Below are 18,501 nucleotides of genomic sequence, written 5' to 3' on the forward strand. Positions count from 1 at the left end.
TTAAATCACTGCACTCTTGCCCTTTTCCCTTTTTTTACCCACTTTGGCACAAATTTCCAAGGAGTAACCTAAAAGTTAAAAAAAAAAAAAAAGGAACAAACAATTTATGAATATGTAGCAATTTACCATTTACAAATTCTTTTCACATATATTATCCCATTTAACTCTCTCAACAACCCTCTTGAGGACACAGGGATTTATTCCCGTCTTATAAATAGTTAGGAGATTGATAGGCCTCCCAATTTACAAGGTAGTAATTGATCAAGCTGGGACTCACACCTGAATCTTCTTACTCAAGGTCTTAACCCTCTTCACTATGTCAGTTTGTGTCATTAGAGAATTATCCCAAATTGTATAATAAAAGATATGAAAAAAAATGTTACTCTTCCAACACTGGCCATGTTCTTTACAAACTGCTGTTATACTCATGGCTTTAGGGGAAAGGGATGGGTTAAATGAAATTAGTGAAAAGAGTTTAAGCAGTCTAAGGGGGAAGTGATGTTCAGTGAGAACTAGTATGAAGGAGATGGTTACTTTTACGTTCTCCATCCCAAGATTTCAAGCCCAGACTGGATGGCCACTAGATTGCAGGGATAATTCAGATGTCACACATTCAAATGTGTGTAACATTTGAATGTGTGATCTGGCAAGTGGATCATTTAAGGTCTCATTGCTGAGTGTCTGGTTTAAAAAAAAAAATAGCATACCACATTACCGGGTCAAAAAAAAAAAAAAAAATTGCAGGCCAGTGCCTTTGCTGGGCATTTGTCAGAGCCTGGACACAAATAAAGGAGTTATTTTAGACAGCAGGTAGTTCCAATAGCCAAAAGCTAAGCTATAGCCATCTTCTGGACACCTGCCACAAACCATATTATCTTTGCTGGATAGAAGCAAGAGAGTATATTTGGAAGGATTTAATAAAGGTTCTGAAGGACCCTATTGGTATAAATGCCTATTATTGTTGTCAGTGTTATTTAAGAACAGCAGGAGGGAGGCATTTCAAATAGAAGTTCAGCTTCTATTCCCAGAAACCTCCCCAGATCCAGCCCTGCTGTGGTCTTCAAGCAATCTGTGAAACTGGCCTCCAGGAAGGGAGTGACGATGGGGAAGTCTGAGCTGCCCATGTGGTATTTGGGTTGCTTGTGCAGAGTTGGTTCGGGCTTGTTTCTCTGTTTAGTTACTGAGTTACTTCTAATTCTGGTCCTCTTGCCAGAGGTGAGGCTCCCTTCATCTGTAGCATTGGGGGTAAGCCAAATCAGCACCCCCTAAGGTACAAACTGTGAATATGCTTCAAGGTAGACTTGTCTGAGAAGGCAAAAAGAAAACATGCTTTTCTTAGTGTTTCTTGGCTGTGAATTCTGAAAGAAGTTTTAGCCCATCCTCATTGGAGATGGGTCTCCATCTCTAAGAGGTGTGTGTGGAGAGATACTGCCATAGTGTCCTTCAATTTCTCTAAAAGATAAAATTATACAAAGGTGACCACACTGCTGCTGGGATTTGGTGCTTCCTAACTCATCTTCCACTGCACATTTTGATGTTAGGAAGTTCGAAAACAACACATCTGTGTAGGAATGACAATACATGAAAATCTTAGGAGAAAAACCCTGTTGCTTAATGGCCTACATCTAGCTTTTCTCCACCACTGCTCTTCTCTCAGCATCTCTCAGTCCCTCTATAATAGCATGTGCCTGTTGATGACGCCAGCTCCCTCACCTAGTTAAGTTACTGCTGCAGAGGAAACCTGGAGATTGATGGCAGACAGGTTTAATGTGGCTCACACAGAGCAGTCAAGTTCAGCATGTGGGGGGCTGCTAGGGAGATATTCCCGCAGGCTCAGGCACATTAGCTGACTGAAGTTGCTATGAACTGACAGCTAATGCAGGAGCTTTCTTTGATAGCTATTTAATTTGGGGTACACCTAGGTTAAAAAAAATTTTTTTCTCTATGAGGGAAAAAAACACAATGATTTTTTTTGTTTTCTTTTTATTAACAGTTGATTCCAGGGTATTCCAGAGGCATTATCTTGGCAGGCATTGTATTGTCTGATTAAAACATTGACTTAGAATTCTTTAAGCCCCTCTTCTAGGTGTTGGATAGGCTAGACCCCAGGGTGTAGCTAGGAAGCAATGCCAACCACATACCAGTCAAGACTCTGAAAGGGTGATGGGGATGGGGAATACCTGATGAAAAGCTGGCTGAAATTGGTTGGCTGAAAAAATTAAGTGCTGATTTGGAGGGTGCCTTAAAGATCAACCATGTACTCTTTGATTTAGGAGAAAGGAAGAGTAGAACTGGAATTCCAGGGGAATACCAGGCCTCAGCCTATTTTTGTCTGCATTTGGGTTGATAAAGAAAGCCACCTTTTGGAATTAAACTAAAATATGAAATCTCCACAGTTCGCTAAGCTGCCATAATAGTGTGCCACAGACTAGGTGGTTTTAACAACAGGAATTTATTTGCTCACCATTCTGGAGGTTAGAAGTTTGAATCAAGGTGTCCACAGGGCTGTGAGGGAAGATCTGTTCCAGGCCTCTCTCCTTGCCTCATGGATGGCTGTCTTTTCCCTGGGTCTTCTCCTCTCTATGCTCTCTGTCCTCTGATAAGGACACCAATCATATTGGATCACGGCCCACCCTAATGATATAGTTTTAATTGAATCACTTCTTTAAAGACCTTGTTTTCAAATACAGTCACATTCTGAAGGTACTGCAGAATTTCAACATATGACTTTTCCAGGGTGAAGGTAGGGGTCCAGCAGGCAGGCATGAAAGAGTTCAGCCCCTAACAGTAAAGGATACAAATCTTCAGTTTGGCACAGGGCATGCTGGGCCAGTCAACATGGCCTAGACCTTCAAACACCATTTTCCCATAGAATCTGTTTCTGTTGCCACCAGAACATTTCATGCTTTCCTTCTCCCCACCCCCCTTTCCCCCTCTTCTCTTTCTCTCCTTCCTTCTCTCTCGCTCTTCCTCTGTGGTTGGAGGACCTGTCATTTATGGTTAGATCATTGGAGTCTCATTGACATTCTACATAAATTCCAAACTAGAATAAGGCATTGAATCTAACTTGTTGGAATAGATCTATAATAATAGCAAAAGCAATAGTAATAGCAATGGTAAAATTATAAGAGCAGCTACCTTTTAGTAGTGTTTACTGTGTGCCAGTCTCAATATTATGTGCTTCTGTGTTTTGTCTCATTTAGGCCTCATGACAAACCTACAAGTTGGACAAAATTATTACCCCGCTCCACTAATATGAAAACTATAGCCCTAAACCATGTTCTAAGTCTTGACACTTTTGGACTCTGCCTTTGAAGCCTTGAATGCTGTTTCATCTGCTCTGATTTCCTTCTCCTCCCTATAAACTTTGTATTTCTGTGTCGTGCTCAAGAAAACTTGCCCAATGTATTTTATGAAGCCCTTAAACTAGATTATTAGTGGCATCTAGTTATAGAAATAAAGAAATAGATTGTATAAAGAGCATAGAATTTTGAAGATTACTGCAAAGGAGAATTCAAAACATCTAGATTCTACAACCTGTGTCCTAAATACAGGTTGTGGTTTGCTGAGGAAGGAGAGGGAACAATTGTTAGTCACCCCTCCAGGTCTGGCACTGAGTGCTCAGCGTGGGATTTATTGTTTATGCCCCAAAGCCTATGGGGAGGCCTGCACACCTCCTGGCCTCACTTCTACCAGCTTCCCCTGACAATAGGAATGCCCAGAAATTGATCTCATTCAAGGGGAAAAGTTGTTTCATTTGGAGACAGAAATAAGAAAAGGACTTAACGCTTCACTTGCTGAATCCTTTGCAGAAAAACAGCCTTTGCAGCCACCCGTCTGCAGGAACGAATCCTGCTATGGAATATTATCTTCTCATCCTCTCTGCCATATGTTCAGGCAATCTGTGTTTCACAGTCTATATTAATGCACTGAGTCAGAGGCAGTGGGGTTCAGTGGGCTAAGCATCAGCCTGGAAAATGAAGGGGTGTGAGTTCTAATTCTGTCCTTCCCCCCAGCTTGCTGGCTGACCTTCAGGGAGGTTATATCGGCCTCATTTTGCCCTCCCATTTCCTACCACACATGGCTTACAATGTCAGCAAATTAAGGAGAAATACCAACAACGTCAGCATAGGATTTCACAAACATCTTTGAAGCTTTTAAATACCTACCATTTAAAAACACTGTTCAATGCCCATCAAAGATCTTTAAAAAAAAAAAAAATTGATCCATACCTTTTAGTCATTTATCATCTAGTTGGAAAATAAGACATGTAGTTATGAGATTTGTTAAAATCAACATCTCAGTACTTACAGATAGTCATTTATCCTCTTAAATTCAAAGTTCTATGAAGAAGACATTAAGGAAGGTATTGTAGGGAATTCCCATTGTGGTGCAGTGGAAACAAATCCGACTAGTAACCATGAGGTTGCAGGTTCAATCCCTGGCCTTGCTTAGTGGGTTAAGGATCCGGCATTGCTGTGAGCTATGGTATAGGTCACAGGCACAGCTCAGATCCTGTGTTGCTGTGGCTGTGGCATAGGCTGGCAGCTGTAACACCAATTAGACCCCTAGCCTGGGAGTCTCCATATGCTGTGGGTGTGGCCCTAAAAAGCAAAAAAAAAAGAAAGAAAGAAAGGTATTATACAATCCCTGTAACAATGTTTTTATGCAGCACCTCAAATTCTTCATAAAATCAGCTAAAGTATGTGTGTATACATATGAATAAACAAGAAAGTAATTATTTGCATCTCAAAAAAAAAAAAAAAAGTAGCAGGCTCAGAAAAGTTGCTACTACATTCCTGGCTGAATTTTTCATACCTCTCCCTTTCAGAGACCAGAGGCGCTCCTTCCCTCTCTCACTCTACTCTTGGAAAACCTGATAAGCACATACCTGAAAATATTGGACAAAAGATGGGGGTTACATAGAGGTAGTAGTCAAGGGCTTTCCATAAGCAGGTGATGATTGTTACAGTTGTAGATCATATGATTTAGAAGAACATGTTTTATAAATCATAATCAAATACGTATGCCTGCATTTATATATAAATATATTTTTATTCTATTAGAGTACAGTTGACTTAAAATGTTGTGTTAGTTTCAGGTGTACAGCAAAGTAAATCAGTTATACATATACATATATTCATTATTTTTCAGATTCTTTTCCCATATAGGTAGGTTATTACAGAATATTGAGTCGATTTCCCTGTGCTATACAGTATGTTCTTGTTAATTATCTATTTTGTATAAAGTAGTATGTATATGTTAATCTCAACTTCCTAATTTATCCCTTCCAACGTTTTCCCTTGTATAATGGTAAATTTGATTTTGAAATCTTTGAGTCTGTTTTGCATTTGTAGCTAAGTTCTTTTATATCATTTTTTATTAGAGTCCACATGTAAGGGATATCATATGATATTTGTCTTTCTCTGTCTGACTTACTTTACTTACTATGATTATCTCTAGGTCTGTCCATGTTGCTGCAAATGGCATTATTTCATTCCTTTATGTCTGAGTAATATTCCATTGTATAGATGTACCACATCTTCTTTATCCATTCCTCTGTTGGTGGACATTTGGTTGCTTCTATGTCTTGGGTATTGTAAATAGTGCTGCAATGAACATTGGGTGCATGTATCTTTTTGGATTATGTTTTTCTCTGGAATATGCCCAGGAGTGGGATTGCTGAATCATATGGTAGTTCTATATTTAGTTGTTTAAGGAACCCCCATGCTCTTTTCCACAGTGGTTACACCAATTTATATTCCAGCCAACAGTATAGGAGGTTTACCTTTTCTCCACACCTTCTCTAGCATTTATGGTTTGTAAACTTTTTGATGATGGCATTCTTACTAGTGTGAGGTAATACCTCAATGTAATTTGATTTGAATTTCTCAAATAATTACTGATGTTAAACACTTTATCCTGTGCTTTTTGTCCATCTATCTTCTTTGCAGAAATGTCTATTTAGATCTTCTGATCATTTTTTTGATTTTTTTAATGTATATATATGTATAAAGCAGCATGAGATATTTGTATATTTTGGAGATACACAAATATCTCCTTTGTCAGTCACTTTGTTTGCAAAGATTTTCTCCCATTCTGCGGGTTGTCTTTTCATTTTAGTTATGGTTTTCTTTTCTGTGCAAAGGCTTTTAAGTTTAGCTAGATAGAATTTGTTTATTTTTGTTATTTTCAAAACTATAGGAGGTAAATCAAACAAGGTATTGTTGAAATTTATGTCAGAGTGTGTTCAGCCTATGTTTTCCTCTAGGAGTTTTATAATATCTGGCCTTATGTTTAGGTCTTTAATCCATTTCCAGTTTATTTTTGTGTATAGTGTTAGAGATGTTCTAATTTCATTTTTTTAATATATTGCTATCCAGTTTTCCCAACACCACTTAATGAAGAGACTTCCTTTTCTCTATTGTATTATTCTTGCCTCCTTTTTTATATATTAGTTGACTGTAAGTGCATGGGATTATCTCTGTGCTTTCTATCCTGTTCCAGTAATCTGTATTTCTCTTTTTGTGCCAGTACCATACTGTTTTTATGACTGTAGCTTTATAGTATAGCCTGAAGTCAGGGATCCTATTTCTTCCAGTTCTGTTTTTCTTCTTTAAGATTTCTTTGGCTATTTGGGGTCTTTTGTGTTTCCTCACAAATTTAAAACATTTTTGCTCTAGTTCTGTGAAAAATGCCATTGGTAATTTGGTAGGAATTATGTTGAGTCTGTAGATTGCCTTGGGTATATAGTCATTTTGATGATATGGATTCTTCCAATTCAGTAGCATGTTATAATTTTCCATCTGTTTGTATCACCTTGGATTTCTCTCATTAATGTCTTACAGTTTTCAGAGTACAGGTCTTTTGCCTCTTTAGGTAGGTTTATTCCTAAGTATTTTATTCTTTTTGTGTGATGGTAAATGGGACTGTTTTCTTTTTTTTTTTTTTTTAATTTTTTATTTTCCCACTGTACAGCAAGGGGGTCAGGTTATCCTTACATGTATACATTACAATTACATTTTTCCCCCCACCCTTTCTTCTGTTAACATGAGTATCTAGACAAAGTTCTTAATGCTATTCAGCAGGATCTCCTTGTAAATCTATTCTAAGTTGTGTCTGATAAGCCCAAGTTCCCAATCCCTCCCACTCCCTCCCCCTCCCATCAGGCAGCCACAAGTCTCTTTTCCAAGTCCATGATTTTCTTTTCTGAGGAGATGTTCATTTGTGCTGGATATTAGATTCCAGTTATAAGTGATATCATATGGTATTTGTCTTTGTCTTTCTGGCTCATTTCACTCAGTATAAGATTCTCTAGTTCCATCCATGTTGCTGCAAATGGCATTAGGGACTGTTTTCTTAATTTCTCTCTCTCTCTCTTTTTGTTTTTTGTTTGTTTGTTTGTTTTGCTTCTTTTAGGGCCACACCTGTGGTATATGAAGGTTCCCAGGCCAGGGATCAAATCAGAGCTGGATGATTTGAGCCACGTCTTCAACCTGTACCATAGCTCATGAAAACACCAGATCCTTAACCCACAGTGCAGGGCCAGGGATTGAACCTGTGACCTCATGGATGGTGGTCAGATTTGTTAAGCAGTGAGCCATGATAAGAACTCCCCTTAATTTCTCTTTCTAATCTTTTATTGTTATTGTATAAGAGTACAAGTGATTTCTGCGTATTAATTTTGTATCCTGCAATTTTACCAAATTTATTGATGAGCTCTAGTAGTTTTCTGGTGGCATCTTTAGGATTTTCTATGTATATTATCATGTCATCTGCAAATAGTGACAGTTTTACTTCTTCCTTTCCAATTTGGATTCCTTTTTTTTTTCTTTTTCTTTCTTATTGTCATGGCTAGGATTCTCAAAATTATGTTGAATAAAAGTGGTGAGAGTGGATACCATTGATTGTTCCTGATCTTAGTGGAAATGCTTTCAGCTTTTCACCATTGAGAATGATGTGGGTTTGTCATATATGGCCTTTATTATGTTGAGGGAAGTTCCCTCTATGCACATTTTCTGGAAGGTTTCTCCATAATTGGGTGTTGAATTTTGTCAAAAGCTTTTTCTGCATCTATTGAGATGACCGTATGGTTTTTGTTCTTCAGTTTGTTAATGTCATATATCACATCGACTGACTTGTGGATATTGAAGAATCTTTGTATCCCTGAGATAAGTCCCACTTGTTCTTTTTAATGTATTGTTGGATTCAGTTTCCCAATATATTTTGTTTAGTACTTTTGTGTCCATGTTCATCACTGTTATTGGCCTGTAATTTTCTTTTTTTGTGTTATCTTTGTCTATTTTTGATATCAGGGTGATGGTAGCCTTATAGAATGAGCTCAGGAGTGTTCCTTCCTCTGCAGTTTTTTAGAAGCATTTCGGAAGGATAGGTGTTAATTCTTCTCTAAATGTTTGACTCAATTTGTCTATAAACCATCTGGGACTGGACTTTTATTTTTTGGAAGTTTTTAAATCAGTTTCAATTTCAGTGCTTGTAATTTGTCTATGCATATTGTTTATTTCTTCCTGGTTCAGTCTTGGAAGGCTGTACCTTTGTAAAAATATCTCTTTCTTCTAGGTTTTCCATTTCATTGGCATATAATTGCTTTCAGAGAGCATGTTTTTGAAAGCTCTCCTCTGTAAGAAGGTCACCATGTCTTCCAGAAAAGGCATGGTCTTGATGTATATACATTCAAATTAACAAGGATGGAATCAAGGCTTGAGATGGAAGCAACTGAATCATTACAGCAATTGAAATTACACTTTTCAGGCATTTGAAGCTGACATGAAAAGAAAAATTCCTCAGCTCCTTTGTCCTGACACAGAATTCAGTGTTGACATACTTGTCATGTTACAACAAGAAAATTGGTGAATTAGCTATTGTCTCTAGTGTCCCTTTGAGGGTTCAGTTGTTGTATCCATATGTCACAGGTGTATTTGGGCTTAGGTCTTCCCAAAGAAGAGGTTAAAAATAAAAAGTAAATATATGGGTGACGGGATCTCCAAACACTTAGGATGCAGTTTGGGGCCATGATAGAGTTGAAGCGGTATCACTGAATGTTAGGTGGGTTATTGGCCACACAGTGCCCAAGTTAATAGCTTCCTAAATAGGCTCTGTTCCCAACATAAACCATTTGCATAGTTGGTTATAGCCCTGGGAATAAATGTAGTGTGGAATGGTCTCCTACATCTATTATCAGTAGAGCTTCTAAGTGTTCTGATATGAGATTTGACCTCTTATGGGTACTAGATGCCAGGCATCTAATGCCTATCATGAGTATCTTTACTCTTAATAAATGATTAAGATCATTTGAGTTAAATTTCTATAATATAGTCACAAAAAATGAATAGAGATAGCATCAGGGTAACTCAAAACTGGATGATTTTTTTTTTAGGGTGTTAAATTTGACCATAAATGTTTGGGGAGGTACATATAGACTGGGCCTCTCAAAAGTCTCTGAATTAAAGTAGGCTTGCAAGTTCCAGAAAGCTCTGGCGTCTAAAGAATACTGGACTGACTGCTTTAAGAAATCTATAAGGGGAGATTGAGGCTGAAGGGATGAATATCCTAAATCCAAGGAACATTTGAAAAGTCTTATGTGCTGGAGTTAAATGTAGACATATATTTTATTGGAAAGTAGTTAAAGAATTGCAAAGGTTTTAACTGTAATTTCCCAACATTTTCTGTCCTGTCTTGCCATTTGGATTTCTCCTATCTTTCTATGGAAACAAGCTGACATGGACCTAAATCCAAATCTTTAGTGAATCTTTCATAAGGGATAACTTTAGAACACAAGTGTCTTCTACCAAAAAAAAAAAAAAAAAAGTTCCTGTTTAAGAATAGAGGTGGGCAACCAGCTGGGTGTCAAGAGTCAATTAAAGTCCATTGTGCAGAAATAGTGAATTTAATGGGGTTAGATACTCAATTGTGTCAGTCTGGCAAGCCATAGCATTCCTATTCTGTGCATTCAGGTCATTTGGAAGGGACTAGCTGGACTTCAACAGAAGCTTCTTTTAGGGATTCCTTAAAACCTTACCCTTTTAATTTTTAAGTCCTTTTTAGGTCATGTTTATGGTGGCTCCTCTACTGGTACCAGAGTTTGGCTAGCTAGAACACTGAACTGAGTTATCCTGATGAGGGAAAAGCTGAGGAAAGAAAAAGCATGGCAGGAGAGAATGTTGCGGAAAACCCCAAAGTGCTGCTCCAAAGGGAGGTTATATTTGGCTTATCATAGATACATGTATTTATAAAAATAGACTACATTATTTTTTCATCCCATTAAATTCGACTCAGTTTCAGTAATTAACATTGGTCTGATACCACTACACACAAATATATGTGACTGGGATGTATAGAAAATGGTTCAGGATGAAAACGTGCCATGGAAAATCAATACAATAATCAAAGTTGATTGCACTCCTTTTTCAACGATAAAACAATATAGGTGTGTATGAGGAAAAAATGGGCAGGAATTGAAAAAGGGCATCTGAAAACCAAACAAAAAGGACATCCCCTATGGCTGTCTCCAGATTGCAGGCAGTGGTTGAGGAGAGGCTTTTAGTTTGAAACAAGTTCAGATACCCTCTCTACCAGTTAACCAGCCATTTCTATGATTTTGGGTAAATTACTTCAATTCTCTAAACCTTACTTTCCTTGATCATAACATGGGGTTAGCAATGTTTCTGCATAGTCTTTTTGTCAAGATTAAATAATAAAGCACTTTATACAGAGATAGTATATAAAATAAGCATTCAGCATGGCTTTTACTATTATGATAATTTTCCACTCAAATTTATTTTGTTTGTTGGTCTTTGCTTTTACATATCTCACTGTCACCTTATTCTCTTCCTAAATCTGTTCCACAAGAGATCAACAAGCTCATTGAGCCAGAGAAAACACCAGGACTTTTGGAATAAGCAGAGGAAAAGGGAGGCAGAAAATGAACTGGAAACCAAATTAGTGAAATCTCCATTTAATAAAGTCTTACCTTTGGAATATGGTTTGTTACCTATTAGGATATAAATTTGAAAATTCATGTCATTTTCACTAGGTTATCTTTATTGTTAAGACCTGATTTAGAAGAGAAGTGGTTTTGGACTTGTCTGTCTGGCCCTAAGATTTTTCCTGTTTCACGCAAATGCTACAGTAAGATGAACGTCACCTTTCTGTATAGCTCAAAGGCTCCCACCTATACATTGATGTACTTGTTCTCTGATCCCCCTCCTGAGATTCTCCTAAATATGCAGTATCTGCCAGTGGCCCCCTGTCAGCCAGCTCCCAACTTGGAGAGGCCTGAGTAAGCTGTTAACATGACAAGAATTCACAGAAACAGCTCGTAGTGTGTTACCTGTTGAGGATGGCTCATTCCAAGTTCATCCCTCTCTCAGTTTATTCCACTCTCCCACCAGTTTATTTACAAACTTGTATCATACTCAGTTGCCAACTTGTCGATTTGAATCTGAGCCTGTTAAAGGCATGGGTTATTAGGAAATTATTTTTAAAATTATTTTTATAAGCTTTTAATTAAATTATAATGTGCATACAGAACAGATTAAAAATCTTATACATTTTGATGACTTTCCACAAAATGAACATACTAGTGTTCCCACATTCGATATCAGGAAATAAGACATGACCAGAAATCCAATGCCTCCCTCTGCCTTTTCTCAGCATTACTCCTCCCCAAAGTAACTGCTATCATGACTATTTTCATCAGAAAGAGGTTTTCTCTATTTTTTAAATGGAATGAGTTACCATTATATGTACTTTCGGATGTTTGGCATCTTTCACCCAGTTTTGTGTGTATATGCCATTTATACCATCAAGTCATTTGCAAATAAAGACATTTTTAGTTCTTTCTTTATAGTACTCATAACTTTCATTTTTCTTGATTTATTGCAGTACCTAAGAGCTTCAGTATAGTATGATTAAAATGGGATAGCAGAAATCCTTGTCTCATTTCTTATTTCTTTTTTTTCTTTTTTTTTTAATTACTCAAATGAATTTATCACATCTAGTTCTATAATGACCATCACAATCTGATTTCACAGGATTTCCATCCCACAACCCAAGCACATCCCCCCACCCCCCAAACTTTCTCCTCCAGAGACCATAAGTTTTTCAATGTCTGTGAGTCAGCATCTGCTCTGCAAAGAAGTTCTGTCTGTCCTTTTTTCAGATTCCACATGTCAGTGAAAGCATTTGATGTTGGTGTCTCCTTGTATGGCTGACTTCATAATTTCTAGGTCCATCCATATTGCTAAAAATGCTGGTATTTCATTCCTTTTAATGGCTTAGTAATATTCCATTGTGTATCTGTACCACATCTTCTGGATCCACTCCTCTGTCAATGGACATTTAGGTCATTTTCATGGCTTGGCTATTGTAAATAGTGCTGCAATGAATATCGGAGTACACGTGTCTTTGTGAGTCATGGTTTTCTCTGGATAGATGCCCAGGAGTGGGATGGCTGGATCAAATGGTAGTTCTATGTTTAGTTTTCTGAGGAATCTCCATACTGCTTTCCACAGTGGTTGCACCAATTTACAATCCCACCTACAATGTAATAGATTCCTTTTTCTCCACACCCTCTCCACCACTTATCGTTTGTAGACTTTTGGATGATGGCCTTTCTGGCTGGTGTAAGGTGGTACCTCATTGTGATTTTGATTTGCATTTCTCCAGTAATGAGTGATGTTGAACATCTTTTCATGTGTTTTTTGGCCATCCATATGTCTTCTTTGGAGAACTGTCTGTTTAGATCTTCTGCCCCTTTTTTGATGGGCTTTTTTTTTTTTTTTTTGGTATCGAGCAGCAGAAGGTGTTTATAAATTTTGGAGATTAATCCCTTATCAGTTGATTCACTTGCAAAGATTTTCTCCCATTCTGTGGGTTGTCTTTTCATTTTGTTTAGGGTTTCCTTTGCTGTGCACAAATTTAAGTTTGATTATGTCCCATATGTTTATTTTTCTTTTTATTGTCAATACTCTAAGGGGTGGATCTGAGAAGATGTTGCTATTGTTTATGTCAGAGAATGTTTGGCCTATGTTTTCCTCTAAGAGCTTTATAGTGTCTGGTCTTATATCTAGGTCTTTAATCCATTTCGAGTTTATTTTTGTGTATGGTGTTAGGGAGTGTTCTAATTTCATTCTTTTACCTGTGGCTGTCCAGTTTCCCCAGCACCACTCATTGAACAAGCTGTCCTTTCTCCATTGTATAGTCTTGCCTCCTTTGTCATAGATGAGTTGGCTGTAGGAGTGTGGGTTTAATTCTGGGCTTTCTATCCTGTTCCACTGATCTATATTTCTGTCTTTGTGCCAGTACCATAAGGTTTTGATGATTGTTGCTTTGTAGTATAGTCTGAAGTCCGGGAGCCTGATTCCTCCAGCTCCATTTTTCTTTTTCAAGATGTCTTTAGCTATTCTGTGTCTTTTGTGCTTCCAAACAAACTTTAACATATTTTGTTCGAGTAGTGTGAAAAATGTCCTTGGTAATTGGATAGGGATTGCATTGAATCTGTAGATTGCTTTAGGTAGTATAGTCATTTTGATAATATTAACTCTTCCAATCCACGAGCATGGTATGTCGTTCCATCTATTTGTGTCTCTTTGATTTCTTTCACCAGTGTCTTATAGTTTTCAGAGAACAGGTCTTTTGTCTCTTTAGGTAGGTTTACTCCTAGGTATTTTATTCTTTTGGACACGATGGTAAATGGGATTGCCTCCCTGATTTCTCTTTCTGATCTTTCATTGTTAGTGTATAGAAACGCCATCGATTTCTGTGTATTAATTTTGTATCCTGCGATTTTGCCAAATTCGTGAATGAGCTTTAACAGTTTTTTGGTAGAGTCTCATTTCTTATTTCTAAGAGGCAACTGTCAGTATTTCATTATCAAGTGTAATGTTTATTACAGATGTTTAGTTGACCCCCTATATCAGATTGAGAAGATTCCTTTCTTTTTTCTTTTCTTTTTTTTTTTTTTTTTGGTTCTTAGTGCTGCATTTGTGGCATATGGAAGTTCCTGGGATAGGGGTTAAATGGGAGCTGCAGCTGTGGGCCTACACCACAGCCATAGCAATGCCAGATCGCAGCTGCATGTGTGACCTATGCAGCAGCTTGTGGCAACACCAGATCCTTAACCCACTGAGCAAGGCCAGGGATTGAACCTGAATCCTTTTGGATACTAGTTAGGTTCTTAACCCACTGAACCACAATGGGAACTTCCCTTTCTATTTAGAGTTGCAAAGTTTTTGTAATTAATGTGCATTAAAATTTAATATATCCTTTTCCTGCATATATAAAGAAAGTGGTATAATTTTTCTTCTTTATACTGTTAACATGGTGGTTACATTGATTTTTTTTTCAAATGTTAAACCAACTTTGTGTTTCTGAGAAAAAAATCTAACCTGGTTTGAAATATTATCATATTTATATAGGATAATATATATGATTCTGATATGCTAATGTTTTATTTTTACATCCACATTTATAAAAATTTTGGCTTATTACTTTACTTTCCTGCATTTTTTTTCAGGCTTTTCTATCAAAGTTATAATGACTTCAAAAAATGATTTTGGAAATGTTCACCCCATTTATACTCTGGAAGTTTTTTTTTTCTGGCTTAAATGTTTGCAAGAATCATCAGCAAAGGACCTATAGTTTATTCTGTGGGAAGATTTTAATTATGCATTAAATGTATTCAATAGATATTGGGCTATTTAGATCTTATACTTCTTGTGCCAATTTTTATAAATTATTTTTCAAGAGAAACATTAATTTCATCCAAGTTTTTGAATTCACTGGCACTAAGTTGTTTACATTTAATTTTTCTATTTTTATTCTCTATAAATTCTACAGTATTGTATACCTTGTCATTCCAAATATTTAGAAGTCTTTGTAGGTTCCTTTTTGCAAATCTCACCTGGGATTTATCAATTTTATTAATATTTCCTAAAAAACTAATATTTGGCTTTGCTTATTTTCTTTATAGTATATCTGCCTTCTGCTTTATTAATTTCTACCTTTTGTTGTTTATTTTATTTCAGTTTATTTTTCACTTTTAGTTTACTGACATGGATTTTTATATCATTATTTCTATGCTTTTAAAATTTTCTAATACATTTAAAATATAAATTTATTTCAAATACTAATTTAGTTGCACCCCTATATCTTGTTTTTGCTGTTACACTATTTAAAAAATTTATAATTTCCATTGTAATATTTTGTGGACCTGTGGCTTATTTAGAAAGGTGTTACTTAATTAATATTTGGGGCTTTTCTAGTTCCTTTTCCATTATTGATTCTTATCTTAATTTTACCGTGGTCAGAAAATAAAATCTGAAATATTTCAATCTTCTGAAAGGTATTGAGTTTTGCCTATGACCCAGATCATGATAAATTTTGATAAATATCCTACTTGCACTTGAAAAAAAAAACATGTTTTACACTGGGGTTATGTGCAGTGTGTTTTGTAGTTCAATTCAGTCACTATTCAATTAAGTTTTTCAAATCTTCCATATCCTTACTTTTTATCTCTTCATTTTATCAGCTACTAGAGAAAAACATTTTAAAGAATTCCACTTTGTGGATCCTTCTCTTTCTTCTTTTGGTTCTGACAAATTTGCTCTGTATATTTTGGGACTATGCAATTAGATGTATCAAATTTTAGAAATGTATATATTGTTTCTTGTTTTAGAAATATCTCTTTTATCTCTAGTAGTAAACCCTACCTTAATTTTTCTTTTTTAATTCTGGTATAGCTTCATGAATTTTCTTTTACTTCGTATTAGCATGGCATGTCTTTTTCTTTTTCTTTAACTTCCAACTTTTTGTGGTTTTTATACTTAAGATGTATCTCTTTGAAGCAGCATATAATTTGGTACGCAGTCTGACAACTTCTATCTTTTGATTGCAATAGTCCATGAATTTACATTTAATATTATTATTGGTATTTTATGCTACCATTAAGTTTCCTCTTTGTCCCATTTATTCTCTATTCTTATTTTTTCATACCTTCATTGGATGAATCATGTATTTTAAAAATTATTCCACATTTGTTAGTTTGTTCACTGTACACTTTTTGAAAATATTCTTTTAATGGTTACCATAAAGATGTCAATGTGCATCTTTGACTTATTACAGCTTACTTTATATATATATATTTTTTTGTTGTTGTTGTCTTTTTGCCATTTCTTGGGCCGCTTCCACAGCATATGGAGGTTCCCAGGCTAGGGGTCAAATTGGAGCTGTAGCCACCAGCCTACACCAGAGCCACAGCAACGCAGGATCCAAGTTGCGTCTGCGACCCACACCACAGCTCACGGCAACACTGGATCCTTAACCCACTGAGCAAGGCCAGGGATCGAACCTGCAACCTCATGATTCTTAGTCGGATTCATTAACCACTGAGCCACAACGGGAACTCCTATTATAGCTTACTTTAAATTAGTACTTTTACTACTTCCCACATGAAGCAAGTCTTTGATTTCTTTTTCTTTTCTTTTCTTTTTTTGCTTTTTTAGGGCTGCAAGTGCAGCATATAGAGGTTCCCAGGCTAGGGGTCAAATTGGAGCTATAGATGCCAGCCTATGCCCCAGCCACAGCAACGCAGGATCCAAGCTGCCTCTGCAACCTACTCCACAGCTCATGGCAATGCTGGATCCTTAACCCACTGAGCAAGGCCAGGGATGGAACCTGCATACTCATGGATACTAGTCAGGTTGTTACAGCTGAGCCACAATGGGAATTCCTGACCCTTTAACTTCATTTTAATTTAACGTATATCTTAAACACTGCCATATATCATTATTGTTTTAACTGTAGATGTTTAGTTAAATTGACCATATGTTCATCCTTTAGGATGCTCTTTATTTCTTTTGCAGTACCATGCTTCTGGAATCATTTGCCTTCTGACTGAAGAACTCTTACTTCGTATTTTTTTGGTGCTTAGTGTTGTTCTCCTGCTGATACATTTTCTCAGTTTAGTTTGAAAAAAAAAATTGCATTGTGCCTTCATTTTTTAATTGATTATTTCACTGTTATAGAATTCTGGAGTGACAGATATTTTTCTTCCAACATTTTAAACATGCCCTTCCATTATCTTTGGCTTCCATGCTTTCTGTTTGGAATATGAATATCAGTCTTTTTGTTGCTTCTATGAAGGTAATGTGTCTTTCACTACTAAGCATTTTAAAACTTTTTATTTCCCCTTGATTTTAATTAGTTATGCCATCATATGATTAGGTGTGGTTTTCTTAAATATACCCTTAATTGATAGTTTGATATCTTTTGTTGCTGTTGGGAATTTCTTAGTAAGTTTCTCTTTAAATAATGCTTCTGCTCTATTTTTCCCTCCCTCCTCTGTTTCTAGAACTGCAGTTACTTATTTCAAACTTTCTATCATGTTTCATCAATCTCATATACCCACTGCTATAATTACTTTCATTAAATTTTTTCTCTATATTCAAATCTGGATCAATCTTTCTTCTGCTGTCTCTACTCATTGTTATACCTGTCTTTTGAATATTAGTTTGAATTCTGAGATTTCTAGTTTACTATTATTTAGGGATTTCATTTCTTTATTAAAGCCGTCCAAATTTATCTTCTATTTTCTTGGACATATTAATTATAAGGTGTTAAAGTCTGCATCTGATAACATCAGTCCCTGCATCTGATAACATCAATACCTGGATCTATCAAAAAAAAAAGATCATGGGTCTATTTTTTGTGGAATGTTTATATAAATATATTTTATCTTAGTGTCTGGTCATTGAATCCCATTTCTGGGCGTATCTGGTAATGTTTTATTGGATTCTAGAAATTATATTATACAATATTAGTTAAAAACCTGGAGTGATGCTGTCTTCCAGTAGGATTTGTTTTCTCATCCTCCAGCAGTTAGAGCACAGGCAGAATAATTCACCCCAATCAAAGCTAGCCTGTTTCATGGTTGTTATTATCCTTGGGGCACAGACTTTCAAAGCTCTCAGCTGAAAGTCTGTGCTGTTTAACAGGACCCCTTAGCAAGTTTAACTTTAATTATCATGGCTCAGTACTATGAGAAAAACAAAATATCTGCTTAGATTTTTCCAGCTTCTTAGCAGCTCCTTTCTCTTTGATTCTTGTCATCTTGCCTCGTGCAGTGCATATACATCTCAGAAGTTGACATATGCCTTATGGAAAATTCCTTGCAGATCTCAGACTTGTGGCTCCTTGTGTCCCAGCTGCTTTGGCAGCACTATTGATGTGTGTTTGTATGTATGTCTCTTCAGTTCAGGGACTGCTGCTTTCGCTTGGCCTCTTTGCCCTGTACTTTGAATCAACAAATACTCTAAAAGAAAAAAAAAAAAAAACAACCACAAGTATGGGATTTACCTCAATGGCTTCCCTCTCTTATAGGATCTTTCCCTCCCTCCTGTTTCCAGCTGTCTTGGTTGCTTTCTGATGAATTTGAAGAGTTTTGACAGGTGTTTTCAAACCCAACTTTGATAGTTTTTCTCA

General features: G+C 36.5%; 1 protein-coding gene across 3 annotated transcripts in view; it reads left to right on the forward strand.

Moving 5' to 3' along the window:
• The window catches only part of LSAMP (limbic system associated membrane protein), a 623,529-nt gene that overhangs the window by 459,227 nt on the left and 145,801 nt on the right, over nucleotides 1-18,501 (forward strand). The window lies entirely within an intron of this gene.

The sequence above is a fragment of the Phacochoerus africanus genome, chromosome 1, assembly GCF_016906955.1.
Source record: "Phacochoerus africanus isolate WHEZ1 chromosome 1, ROS_Pafr_v1, whole genome shotgun sequence".
NCBI lineage: Eukaryota > Metazoa > Chordata > Mammalia > Artiodactyla > Suidae > Phacochoerus > Phacochoerus africanus.